The sequence below is a fragment of the Schistocerca cancellata genome, chromosome 1, assembly GCF_023864275.1.
Source record: "Schistocerca cancellata isolate TAMUIC-IGC-003103 chromosome 1, iqSchCanc2.1, whole genome shotgun sequence".
Classification (NCBI taxonomy): domain Eukaryota; kingdom Metazoa; phylum Arthropoda; class Insecta; order Orthoptera; family Acrididae; genus Schistocerca; species Schistocerca cancellata.
In genome coordinates, this window is record NC_064626.1 from 283,545,217 (window position 1) to 283,560,596 (window position 15,380).

Consider the following 15,380-nt stretch of genomic DNA (forward strand, 5'->3'; position numbering starts at 1 on the left):
AGTAGTTACAAATATAGGTGGTTTTCTTATTATTAAGTATGTAGAACTTGGATCGATCAATCATTTAGTTTATTTATCATCTTTGCTATTCACAATTATGAAACAAATGTTTAATTCTCAATAATATTTCATAAATTCTTCTTGTGGCAGCATCTCGATATAAGTCACTATTTGCCAATAGTGTGAACGCAAATCTTTTAATATGACATGGGGTTCGGAGGGTGATGGTCGTGAAATGAGTCCGTAAAGGATACAACTGCTGAACGCAACACGAAGAATTACTTAAATTAACACCTCACAGCTGCTCGGAATTTGCAACTTCTAGAAGGTATAGAAGTTCTAAATATACCTGTTATTCTACTTGTCATGCAGAAGCGGCTCAGTCTCACCATATTGTGGCAAAAATACTGGGGTCTCGATGTGTGGCAGCGTCAATGTCTTTGCTGCTACGTTGACGTTATAAGCTGATGGTCTGTGATGGAGATCGAAGCAGAAATGCTGCTGACCAGTTCTGTCAGATAATTAGAAGGAGAGAAGAGTAAAATTAATTCTCATTTTACTATGTGACGGCATCCGTTATGGTAGCCTGACTTACCACGTTTTTCGTCACAAGTTACACTTGACTGGCTGGATTTTTATTCTTGCGAGTTCCTAGCGCGAAACATGAGTCTCTGAGAATGAAGGTCCCCATCCCTGGGCTATTATTAACTTGGTTAACCTATGAAATTCTTCCCAACAGTTACTTCCGAAAAAAAGAAATCTTACTCGCTCTTTCTTTTTCTCCTGCCACAAAGGAGCTTCCTTTCGGCATTGCTGTGCTGTCAGTCTCTCTGACAAAGATTGCAGATGAACCAGTGTCCTTCTTCTGTAAGTTCTTAAAAACAAAATTTTGTATAAGAGCCGTGCATTCAGTGGTGCCCCACATTTTTTTTTAAAGAATGGGGATTTCTTTCTACCTGCACGATAACGATCTCTACTGTCCATCCCAAAAACTGTGTCGACATGCAGCAGGCAACAGCATTTTCTGCTAAGATTCCTCCTCCCTCCATCTCCCAAAACGTTCTCACAAGTGGTCACTGAGTAAGATGGCGCAGTGGTTAGCACAATGGCCTCGCATTCAGGAGCACGATGGTTCAAAATCGCGTCTGGCCATCCTGATATATGTTGCTCTTGATTTCCTTACTCCCAGTAGCATACAAGTCCATTTTTATACTACTGCAAACAAAAATCAGTCTGACATTCAAGTTCAATTTATTACGCAGATCAAGGGCGTGGCTGTAAACTGAATCTCGTGAATTTCCACATTAAAGACAAACGGGTAAGGAATAAAACTATATCATCAGATTTAATACTACTTCTTAATTTAATTAAAAAATATCGACAATCGCCTGTTTCTCGTGCATCCCTAGCGATTCTTCCAGTGAATCTCAGTACCGCAGCTGATTTTCCCACAATTAGTTTAATACGGTCCCATTCCTTCAGGTCGCTCTCGACAGTTACTGATAAGTATTTTAGGTTGTTGTTTCCAGCAGGTTATCGGAAGGAGCAGATTTTAATATTCATGCGTCTTTTCGCCTGTTTATGCGTAACAGGATACGTTTATTTACGTTCAGGATCAAATGTCAGTCACCGCACAGATCACCGATCCTCTGCCGGTCCTCATACACTTCTCTACTGTTTTCTAGTACTGCAGCCGTTCTACAAGCAACAGCATCATTTGCGAACTGCCTCATCGAGCTTCCGATGCAATTTGTTAGATCATTTGTGTACTTAAACCAGTAAAGGCACTCTCATCTGAGGTAGGCCTACTCCCGAAACTACTTTTACATCTGCAGATTTCGTCCCGTCAAGAACACTGTCTTAGAACTATCTGCATTGAAGTATTGAATCCAGTCAGAAATCAGGTCCAGGCGCTGCAGGGTTCACTAACGGTTGCGCGGAACTATGTCGAATGTCTTCCAGAAGTCAAAGAAAACAACATAAACCTAGGCGTCGTTGTACTAGACGTTTTGAAGTTCATAGACGAACAGAGCGAACTGTGTTTTACAGGATCTCTTTACAGAAACAAGCAGAGAAGCCTATTTTTATAGAGTCCTCATACTACCTGATGTCAATACTACAGAGTGATATAGCGGATGCAGGCCTCGAATTATGTAAATCTATCTGATGACTCTTCTTGAAGACACGAACGACCTCGATTTCCTCCAGTTGTCTGATAACCCTTGCTGCTCCATCGACCGACTATAAAATGCTGCTTGTAGGGCATTAAGTTCATTCATATAATCTCTGAAGGATCACCCAAGTATTTAAGCTGGTCCAAATGCTGCCCAATGCTGAGAGATTTTAGTTCATTTTCTACTCTAACTATTTATGGACTCGATTAAAATGGTTGCTGTACCTTTCAGGGGCAAAATCATGCCTGACTTGCATTTGATTTTAATGTCTTTGTGAAGAGAGTATGTTACATGGCTGGGTACAGAATCTACTTGCAGTTAATTCACCTGATTGTTAATGAACTGCGCCGGCTCATACTGATAAAGGTTGTTCTCTATTATGTGGAGCTGTTACCTAGTAACTAGGGCGGTCACATCTCACCAGAATTCACAACCTGTCTGCCTGCCGGCTTTCGCAAGCTAACATTAAATTTGTTTTGGAGTTTGGAATGGGGCAGACAAGTGCAAGGCAGCGCCTGCTGAGCATTACGCGCCATGCATGAGCTGTGCTGACTAGCAAGTGGAAGGTGATGAATTAGTCCGATTGTGTTTTGCGAAGACATGTGGTTGCTCCTAAGCATGGGCTATTGGAAGACAGAGTTTCTACTACCAACTCCCTATCATGGGCTGACTGCCGGCTACCGTTACCAAGGAAGTAAAATTTATGAGAACGTTTCTGAACATTTGCTTTCAACGTTTTCGTGTTGTACAACCAGTACCTGGTGTTCACATGATCCCAAAATGTTCAGCTGTGTGTGAATTCCTAAGGGACTAAACTGCTGAGGTCATCGGTCCCTAGACTTACACACTACCTAAACTAACTTAAACTAACTTATGCCAAGAACAACACACACACACACACACACACACACACACACACACACACACACACACACACACACACATGCCCGAGGGAGGACTGGAATCTTCCGCGGCACATGAAACTAATCTTGGCTAGTATCAAATGTTGCTTATCTTCTGTAATCTAGTGTTAGTACTGTTTCTGGTACAGTATGATGTGTGAGGCATGACCTTTCTATTGCTATCTAACTACAATATACAACTCTTGTATTTGGATTTGTTTGAGGTCGGTTCTGTCTAGTTGGAGCTTACGAACATACTAATTCCAAAAAAAAATTTTTTAATTAACGCTTATCTCTAATTTCATTCATTTCTGCTATGCGTTTCTGCAGTTTAATAACTTATTGATTTTATTAATTCGGCTTCACATCTTAATTATCGCTACTAATTTCTGATGTGTATTCTGAGCGGTAAGATTCTTCTTAATATTACAGGTACACGTCCAGTGCTGACGACTGCGCTGGCTCCTGGTTGTATGGCCCGAGCTCATAACATCAGTTATTTTGCTCCCCAAATAGCAAAATTCCTTTACTACTTTAAGTGTCTCATTTCCTAATCTAATTCCCTCAGCATCACCCGACTTAATTCCACTACATTCTATAATCCTCGTTTTTCTTTTGTTGATGTTCATCTAATATCCTCCTTTCAAGACACTATCCATTCCGTTCAACTGCTCTTCCAAGTCCTACCCTGTCTCTGACAGAATTACAATGTCATTGGCGAACCTCAAAGTTTATATTTCTTCTCCATGGATTTTAATACATACTCCGAATTTTTCTTTTGTTTCCTTTACTGCTTGCTCAATGTACAGATTGAATAACATCGTGGAGAGGCTAAAACCCTGTCTCACTCCCTTCCCAACTACTGCTTACCTTTGATGTCCCTCGACTCTTATAACTACCATCTGGTTTCTGTACAAATTGGAAATAGCTTTTCGCTCCCTGTATTTTACCCCCGCCACCTTCAGAATTTGAAAGAGAGTATTCCAGTCAACATTGTCAAAAGCTTTCTTTAAGTCTACAAATGCTAGAAACGTAGCTTTGCCTTTCTTTAACGTATCTCCTATCAGAAGTCATAGGGTGATTATTAGCTCGCGTGTTCTTACATTTCTACGGAATCCTAACTGATCTTCCCCGAGATCGACTTCTTCCAGTTTTTCCGTTCGGCTGTAAAAAATTCGTGTTAGTATTTTGTAACAGTGACTGATTAAACTGGTAGCTCGCTAATTTTCACATCTGTTAACATCTCCTTCCTTTGGGATTGCTATTACTTTATTCTTCTTGAATTCTGAGAGTATTTCGCCAATCTCATACATCTTGTTCACCAGACAGAAGAGTTTTGTCGTGGCTCACTCTCTCAAGGCTACCAGTAATTGAAACTGAATGTTCTCTACATCCGGGGCGTTGTTTCGATTTAGGTCTTTCAGTGCACTATCAAATTCTTCACGCAGAAGATTCTCCTATTTCATCCTCCTCGACGCTCTTCCACTTCCATAATATTGCCCTCAAGTACATCGTCCTTGTTTAGATCCTCTATATACTCCTTCCACCTTACTGCTTTCACTTCTTTGTGTAGAAGTTTTTTTCTATCTGAGCTCTGAGCTCTTGATATACACACAGGTGGCTTTCTTTGCTCCAAATTTTCCTGTAGGCGGCATCTATCTTACCCTTAGTGATATACGCCTCTACATATTTACATTTTTCCTCTAAGCATCCCTGCTTAGGCATTTTGCGGATTTCAACTAGCCCTCGTCTATGGTAAGGTGCTAATAAAAGTCGTGTATCAAAATGCAAAATCACATCCGTGAAGTTCTTACATGACTGTCCTGATGTTCAGATACAAGACACATAGCACTTGAGAAAGAAACGCAGTGCACCTGGAATTTGTAACGAAACAAGCGCTGTATCACATGAGAGATATAGAGGCCAGCGAGTGTGCTGGGATAGACTCCAGTCCACTGCTGCCAGCGCCAGTCATCATAACGCGTCTGTGCGTAGGATACAAGTATTGCGCCATAGTTGAAAAATTAAATTAGCTTTTCCAAACTTTCTCAACATATACTTCAGTATATTAATGTTTAAATCGTTAAATCTCTGATTGATGAGATAAATATATTTGCCTAAATATATCGTATTAAATAAAGAAACAAATGGCGCTAAATAATAAATCTGGAGTGCCAAAAATTGGCCAGAATGTGCAGCCCTACATGCTCCTCTGCTGCGGTCAGTATTTCATCTCTCAAAGCTACCCATACTTCTTCTACCGTATTTCTTTCCCCCTTTCTTGTCAGTCGTTTCCTAACGCTCTCTTGGAAAGTTTCTACAATCTCTGGTTCTTTCATTTTCCACCGTTTTGCTGTTTCTTCACTTTTAATCCACAGTTCACAGCCAATACATATTGGTCAGAGTCCACATCTGCCCCTGCAAATGTTTCACAATTTAAAACCAGCTTTTTATATCTCTGTTTTACCGATATATAATCTATCTGAAACCTTCCAGTGTGTCCAGTCCGCTTCCACGCATATAACCTTCTTTCATTATTCTTAAACCAAGTGTTAGCTGTGATTAAGTTATTCTCTGCGCAAAATTCTACCAAGCGGCTTCCTCTTTCATTCCTTACCCCATTCCATATTCAGCTACTACTTTTCCTTCTCTTCCTTTTCCTACCATTGAATTCCAGTCCCCCATGACTCCCGCTCTCCTATTTTTTTATTCATTTCTAAATCTACTTTTGCATTACCCATATTTGATTTCATATTTATATTCCTGCATTCACCAGACCAGAAATCTTGTTCCTCTTGGCGCCGAACTTCGCTAATTCCTACTACACCTAACTTTAACCGATCCATTTCCCTTTTTAAATTTTCTGATCTACATAGCAGATTAAGGAATCTGACATTCCACGCTTCGATCCATAGAACGCAAGTTTTCTTTATCCTGATAACGACGTCCTCCTGAGTAGTTCCCGCCTGGAGATCCGAATGGGGGACTATTTTACCTCCGGAATATTTTACCTATAAGGACGCAATCATCATATAACCATACAGTAAAGCTGCATTCCCTCGGGAAAAATTACAGCTGAAGTTTCCATTGCTTTCAGCCGTTCGCAGTATCACAACAGCAAGGCCGTTTTGGTTAATGTTACAAGGCCAGATCAGTCAATCATCCAGACTATTTCCCCTGCAACTACTGAAAAGGCTGCTGCCCTTCTTCAGGAACCAAACGTTTGTCTGACTTCTCAACAGACACCTCTCCGATGTGGTTGCATCTGCAGTACGGCTTTCTGTATCGCTGAGACGCGCAAGCCTCCCCATCAACGGCAAGGTCCATGATTCATGGGGAGAGGAATAAGTAATATAAAATCAGAATATAAAAACCCTCACACTGGAATTAACAAAATGCATAACATACGAATGATAGTCAGTAGTTAATTAACGTAACTGACATTTTTATTTGTAACTGAATGTTGTATATATGAGTACAGCCACTTTGGAAACACAGGAGGATATGCTGACAGCGATCGAGCAAGCAGCGAGGTCACATAGCCCGACAGGGAGGCTACCTGCCGGAGAATTCTCAGAAGGGTGTGCCGCAGAGGTGCAGGTCAGTGCCACTCAGTTGATCAGACTTTTGTCTCCAGAATGAGATTTTCACTCTGCAGCGGAGTGTGCGCTGATATGGAACTTCCTGGCAGATTAAAACTGTGTGCCCGACCGAGACTCGAACTCGGGACCTTTGCCTTTCGCGGGCAAGTGCTCTACCATCTGAGCTACCGAAGTACGACTCACGCCCGGTACTCACAGCACTTGCCCGCGAAAGGCAAAGGTCCCGAGTTCGAGTCTCGGTCGGGGACACAGTTTTAATCTGCCAGGAAGTTTCAGATCAGACTTTTCTTTGAGATGCCACGACTGGATGCTCCTGGCGTCCAGTAGCGTCCTACAGGCAACATAGATTCAATCTCCTGTGGAATAAGGCCACCATCAGTGACTATTCCTTCTTCGTCTTCCTATTCAGAGGTGGTAGGGGGCGAAACGACAATTTTAGCAAGGTCCAGGAAAGGTACTACTGACCACAAAACATAGAAAGCTATGTCACTCTGGAACGAGCTAAATAACACCGATAACTAGAAAATGGAGTGAGAGCCAAATATCTTGGAAATCTTTATAAGCATTGGATGCCATTGAGCGATGGGTCAAAGCAAAGTTAAATATTTATGCAATATAAGATCTGCCAGGACTGGCTAATGTAAGTGAACTGGAAGTTAGAGACAGAAACTCGAGTGTGCTGCCGAGGTCCCCCTTCATTGGCCGCAGAAAGAGACTGAGAGTGAGATGCAAACTTTTCAGCAGGAAATGGCATGATGCACGTTACTGTTCAACAGCCCGAAGCAACTCGGGACCAGCATTTTGTAAGGAATCTTTTTACTGGTAAGTGCTTCTACCAGTCGTAACGCAGCCAATTCGAACAAAGTAAAGAACGCAACATGTACATTTACGAGACATCCTTTTAGTAAGCAGTCGGTACAAAATCACTTCTTCAGTAGGAGTTGTAAGTAGGCTATTTAGGGTTTTATATTGGTAACGCCACGTAGCGCTCTGTATGAAAATCACTGGCTGTGTGGTGTGCAGTCTGTGGCTCGTTTGCATTGTTGTTGGTTATTGTAGTGTTGGGCAGTTGGCTGTTAACAGCGCGTAGCGTTGCGCAGTTGGAGGTGAGCCGCCAGCAGTAGTGGATGTGGGGAGTGAGATGGTGGAGTTTTGAGAGCGGATGATCTGGACAGAGACAGTAAATTTGTATGACTGGATGTCATGAACTGATATATGTATATTATGACTTTTGAACACTATTAAGGTGAATACATTGTTTGTTCTTTATCAAAATCTTCCATTTGCTAACTATGCCTATCAGAAGTTAGTCACCTCAGTAGTTAGAATCTTTTATTTAGCTGGCAGTATTGGCGCTCGCTGTATTGCAGTAGTTCGAGTAACGAACATTTTTGTGAGGTAAGTGATCTGTTAAAGGTATAGTTTAATGTTAGTCAGGGCCATTCTTTTGTAGGGATTATTGAAAGTGAGATTGCGTTGCGCTAAAAATATTGTGTGTCAGTTTAGTGTTGATCAGAATAAGTTAAGAGAGTAACGTCTGGGAACGTTCAGTTTTGCTCAGCTGTTTGAAAAGCAAATAACGTAAGAGGTTTATCAGCACAGTAATTCATTAATTTTTCTAAGGGGACGTTTCATACGTCGACCCTTAGCCGAGGATACCTCACTGGAATCTTCTGATTTTTTCTTGTAGTTTCTGTAATTAGTGTAGCTATTGTTTATTGCTAGCGCGTAATTATAGAGAGAATTTCCTTTGTAGTTGTAGTTTTGCATTGTTGTACAGTAAAACAGTTGTGGCATGCATGTAGATTTGCACTAAGTATTTCGCAGCTGCCCTTACAATTAACGAGATATTATTTTCAGTGCTATGTTAATGTGTTCTCTTATTTTTGCTCTTCAAATTGTGCTTTTCTTTGTTATCGTGTGAAATATTGTGACAATAATGGCGTGTGAAAAACGTAAACTGAGAAATGGCAGTGAAGATGAAAGCAGTGTGTTAGCGCCACTGAGTAATGAATTAACTAATGTTTAAAGTAGTAATTTGGTAATTGTGCATAGGGAAATGGGACGGGCTGGAAATAATGGTGTAGACAGTAAAACAATTAGTTAACAGGGAAGCATTATCGATCGATCGGTCGGCCACAGCTCGCCTCAGGATTCCGAAATGACAGGACACAATCTTGCAAATACTGTAGATTCAGGTTTTGCGTCTTCACCGTTTTCTCAAATAAGGCAAGACACATTTTCTGCTTTTCAAAATGTTAAAATTTCCGGTTCAAATGCACTGCCGAATAGCACTGAGGAACATGTTTCAGGCACCAGTGCATTATTATTACAGTTAATGCAAGAAATGGGACAAAGCCTACAAAAGTTAGACACAACGCCTGAACAAAATCAGAAACAAATGGGACAAAATCTTCAAAAGTTAGACACGATGGAACAAAATCAGAGACAAATAAAGAAAAAGCTTCAAAAGTTAGACACAATGGAACAAAATCTTCGAAAGTTAGACACCACGCTTGAACAAACACGTGAAGATTTAACTGCTGAGTTACTTAAAATCGAATCGAAATGCCAAAAAGTCTGTAATGACGTAAAAACTCAAATTTGTGAGCATTTTCAACCTATTTTTTCGCGTCATGAAAATGCATTACAGAATCCCGAAGCAGCCATAAAAGAACTGCGAACTATTGTGCATGAAAATCACGACACCTTGCAAACTAAAATTTACTCAGTTGCATCTACCGATTCAGTTACGCAACTTGCAAAAACTCAGGGAAACTTAAATGTCACAGTAGATACGATTTCAACACAAATGGACACTCTGAAACTTGGTTCAAAAAAACACACAGAGGAAATAATTTCACTATCGGATGAAGTAGCCGAACTTTCAGATCAGTTCACTAACTTATCTACAAAGGTAGATGATGATCTGAATGACACAAGACCTATAGCCTTCACTGACACAGAAGAGTATAAACAAATTAGAATATTCAAACAAAATCAAAATCAAATCAATACACAGTACAAAAGAGAAATCCGGGAAGTACAAAATCAGTTGGCACAAGTAATACAAGAATTACATATTTCAGAGGACACTCGCACTCCAGTATGGGAAGAGGGACGTACAAATACGGAACAACCACAAAATAATAACACAGGACAGTTTAGAAATTATGAAAGAAATTGGCAAGGTGCATTGAATTTTGAAATGGAACCGCCGAAGCGAAGTAACAATGAGCGATGATTTCGACTATAAGCTGTTCATCACTACACGTAAATTCAAAACATTTAAGAATTCTGGCAACGACATTCATCCACAAGCATGGCTTCATTAATTCTCTCATTGTTTTCCTCCCAACTAGTCATTGGAGCACAGATTAGAATTTATGTGAGGCTATTTAGAGAATGAAACAGCTGCAAGAATGCAATCGGTCATTCACGATTGTCACAGTGAAGGAGAATTTTATCATGCCTTCCTCTCAACGTATTGGTCTCAAGCTAAGCTACACAAGACCGAGTAAAACATAGCATCATAATGATGAAACATTTCGAACAATCTGAATTTTCCAGTCTTGTGAAATATTTTGAAGACATGTTGCATAAGAATCAGTATCTTTGAAACCCATACAGCCCGTCAGAACTCATCCGCATTTGCTTAATCAAATTGCCTGAACATTTACGACATATTATTTTAGCAGGACGTTGCAAAGTCGACATTGAAGCTTTTCAGGGACTGTTACAAGAACTGGAAATTGACACTGACAATCGCGGAACGCGAAAACAGGAGCACAACAATTACAGGTCACATCCGTCACAATTCTGTGATGAAAGAAATAATAACTGGACACGACAAGGCTATTCTTACAACGTAAATCGTGACCAATACAGACACCATCCATATGACAACCATTGGCAGAGTAGTAATAACTACAGGGAAAGATCACCTCTCCGCAGTAGTGACTATCAGAGAGACAATCAGAGAAACAGACAATATGGGAACCAAAATAATTATCATCAAGGGAGACAGAATAACTTCAGGTGCAATGGTCCACCGTGCAATGATAATACAGGGAGAAATTCTCCACCACTTAAACGACAAGAAAGAAACAACAGGAACTACCGACATGACGACAGACGATATAACGACAGGCCTGAATTTCATCCCTGGCGGGATTCAAACCGGGCTGGGCCCTCTCAGCAAGGTGAATTTGTAGAAGTTAGGTCTCCTAATCCCAATAACGACACACGCCAACAAAGAGATAGCAGACAATGACTCGCACCGCAGGCAGCCACGTGTGGCAGCTGGTTCAGAGAAAAATAACATAGACACCAACCTTGAGAAAAATTTGAGCATTCTTTACCGATGTACCATATACCACATGATAATTCCGTTGAAGCTAGAGCTCTGCATAGTAGGAAGGGTAAAGGTTTACACCACATTTCACATGTAAAACCGTTTCTTGAATGATAATCTGCTTTTTAACTTAGTCTTTGCTATAAAATTTTTCACTTCTCGTTTCTGGTACTCTTTGTCACACTTACAAACTGTTAACATGCAACTATGTTTTAAAGTTAACTATCAAGTCAAAAACCTAGGGAACTTAGACAAGTAATTACGAATGCATTGTTATAGTGAACAGACAACACAGTGTTGTTATTTGTACCTTCTTCCTTGTTAGTTGCATGATTATGTAACGACCATAAGGCTCACATACTTAGAACATGTACCGGTACTGCTAATGATATTTTAATGCAACATTTTGGTTTACTTGATAACACATTGTGGATTTAAAGTACTTTCTGAAAGATATAAGATAACACAGTGTTTAGTTTATTTGACAGCTACACGATTATATCACAATGCTACAAATGAGTGACACAATTTATATCATTGCTTTTGCGCTGTATCTGTTTTATAACTCCACAGTTTTTCTGAATTCTTCTGGAAAGTAAAACATGTTTTAGTAGTAACTTTTGTGGTATAGCTACAACGAGACAGCCTTTTTCGTAGCACAACAATACATTACAGTATAGTACTTTCTTGATCACGGTACTGTCCGTAATAACTACGATATCTATGCGCATAGAATTTCACTTTTGTTTATTATGAGGTAAGTACATTGACTTCTACAGAAATTTGCTTATGGACGACGATAATTACTACACTTAGCACATTTTTACCGTTAAGTAGTGACAGAGATTGTCTTACAACAAGTCGCATAGTTTAGCGCTACAGTACACGTATTTGAGTGATTGATTTTGTACTTAAAACATTTATTTTCAAATATTTTTGAATTACAATGACACAAAGGTTTTCTGTGATACGCTTCACTCCATTGCTGTAATCTGTAACACCTGAGGGTATAATTACATTAATCCTCAGGGGGTACACGCCTACATTGTGTACCATGTGTTTGGAAAGCACAAGGAGCCCTAGCTAATATGGTATTTGCTTATACAACTTTACACATCGGTACCATATTTCTCTAACACATAAATTACACAGCTATCTGATCATTTAACTACATCAGTGACAGATGTTTACGCAATTGTACAGTTCGATAACTTCATACTTATGAAACTGTATTTTGTATGTACTTTGTGAACTCTTCATATTTTTTCAGAACCATTGTGATACTATGAGAGCTTTGAATGATGTATTTGATATGAGATCATGATTTTTAAAATACGTTTGAGGTAGATGACACTTTTGAAATGAGCAGAGAATTTTTTTTAGGTTTTAAAATATTCAGAAAGCTACGACGATTTTGAGATGTGATTGATCTGTTATGATGTTATTATTACGACGACGATGTGTATTATGCTGTTGAGGTATGTTTATGATCAATGAGATGATGCTGTATGAGGAATCTGATTATGCTATGTATCTACTATGATGAAATATTGAAGACACGTTGATGAATATGTATATGTGTAATAAGGTAAGGAATAACGAGTAGTGGTTAGGGACTCTGACTTGTGAAAAAGGATGATGGAAACCAAGAATCGTACTTTAAAGAGTTATGAAATGTGTGTAAATGCGTGAATGTATCACAATGCTGACGACAATTTTTTGGACACTATTATATTTAAAAGATTTTGTTTCTACACATTTGTAACGCAAATTCTCAGCCTGTGAAATTTTATATGAGACTGTCACTGTAGTGCAAACTGGTGTTGTAAATATTTCGCTAAGAAAGTTAAGTGACCACCTTCACGTAATGTGTCGTGGGCACTGAGCTGCGCGATAGTCGCCTGGAAAAAAGCCATTAGTGTGTGCCTTTCAGAGGCACAGGTGGAAAAAAAAAGAGACCATTATCTTCGCTCTTGACATTTCTTTGTAGAAAGCATCGCAAATACGACACGCTCGAACGTGAAAACATATGATTACACTGTGGAGCTCTTAATTTATATTTCCTAAAATTCCTAATGAAATGATGAGAAACTTTTTACATCTATTGTCTTTCTAGTTGAGAGATTGTATTCTGCCTTTGGAGACGCCATTTGCCTAGTGAATGACGTTTCACGCCTTGCCTTATGTATTTATTTGCTCATTTCGTTTAATATCTACACTCCTGGAAATGGAAAAAAGAACACATTGACACCGGTGTGTCAGACCCACCATACTTGCTCCGGACACTGCGAGAGGGCTGTACAAGCAATGATCACACGCACGGCACAGCAGACACACCACGAACCACGGTGTTGGCCGTTGAATGGCGCTAGCTGCGCAGCATTTGTGCACCGCCGCCGTCAGTGTCAGCCAGTTTGCCGTGGCATACGGAGCTCCATTGCAGTCTTTAACACTGGTAGCATGCCACGACAGCGTGGACATGAACCGTATGTGCAGTTGACGGACTTTGAGCGAGGGCGTATAGTGGGCATGCGGGAGGCCGGGTGGACGTACCGCCGAATTGCTCAACACGTGGGGCGTGAGGTCTCCACAGTGGTCGGCGGAAGGTGCACGTGCCCGTCGACCTGGGACCGGACCGCAGCGACGCACGGATGCACGCCAAGACCGTAGGATCCTACGCAGTGCCGTAGGGGACTGCACCGCCACTTCCCAGCAAATTAGGGACACTGTAGCTCCTGGGGTATCGGCGAGGACCATTCGCAACCGTCTCCATGAAGCTGGGCTACGGTCCCGCACACCGTTAGGCCGTCTTCCGCTCACGCCCCAACATCGTGCAGCCCGCCTCCAGTGGTGTCGCGACAGGCGTGAATGGAGGGACGAATGGAGACGTGTCGTCTTCAGCGATGAGAGTCGCTTCTGCCTTGGTGCCAATGATGGTCGTATGCGTGTTTGGCGCCGTGCAGGTGAGCGCCACAATCAGGACTGCATACGACCGAGGCACACAGGGTCAACACCCGGCATCATGGTGGGAGCGATCTCCTACACTGGCCGTACACCACTGGTGATCGTCGAGGGGACACTGAATAGTGCACGGTACATCCAAACCGTCATCGAACCCATCGTTCTACCATTCCTAGACCGGCAAGGGAACTTGCTGTTCCAACAGGACAATGCACGTCCGTATGTATCCCGTGCCACCCAACGTGCTCTAGAAGGTGTAAGTCAACTACCCTGGCCAGCAAGATCTCCGGATCTGTCCCCCATTGAGCATGTTTGGGACTGGATGAAGCGTCGTCTCACGCGGTCTGCAAGGTCCAGCACGAACGCTGGTCCAACTGAGGCGCCAGGTGGAAATGGCATGGCAAGCCATTCCACAGGACTACATCCAGCATCTCTACGATCGTCTCCATGGGAGAATAGCAGCCTGCATTGCTGCGAAAGGTGGATATACACTGTACTAGTACCGACATTGTGCATGCTCTGTTGCCTGTGTCTATGTGCCTGTGGTTCTGTCAGTGTGATCATGTGATGTATCTGACCCCAGGAATGTGTCAATAAAGTTTCCCCTTCCTGGGACAATGAATTCACGGTGTTCTTATTTCAATTTCCAGGAGTGTAGTTTCTAGCTGCACTGCAGCATTGGTTAAAATAAAATTTAATAGATGTGCTAATATAGATATTTTATGCCTACAGATCCAGTAAATAACCATTTTATGATCTACTTCAAAAAAAAAAAAAACGAGGGAGCACAAAAAGACATTTCCCTTCACAGGAATTGCATACATAATTTTTGTCAATGACTGGGTAACTTGTTTCGTAGATAAATCAAGGTGATGCATCTCTCTAGTGTTAAGATGTGACATAGGTATTAAACATGGCCATTTTTACTGTAATATTTTTTCCGCTTGAGATTTGTCATGTTTAGGTATAAGTTATTGCATTTGCTGCTGCTGTTTTCCAGGCATAGTGCTACTATATTTCACTTTGTATTACTCTGTTAAGCCAGTTTTACTACTGATTTATTTTTCTTGTTGCTGCACATTGGCTCATATTAGTTGTAATGTTGCATTTGCTCTGATAATTTATATATATATTGATGCTTGCTTTGCCAATTTGCATTTTTGTCATTGTTGTTTGTGTTAATTGTTTTGTACTGCTGCATTGCCTCGTCCCTTAGTATATATACCTGAGCTCAGTAGATTTAAGTTAGCTTAAGAGGAGGTAGACTATATAAGAAACTGACTATGGAGAATAGGGAAAGACCGCATTGAGAAGTTATATGAAAAAGATTTGGGCCAAAATGAGTATTGTACATTGAGAAATAATTATTTTGAAAGAAATATGAATA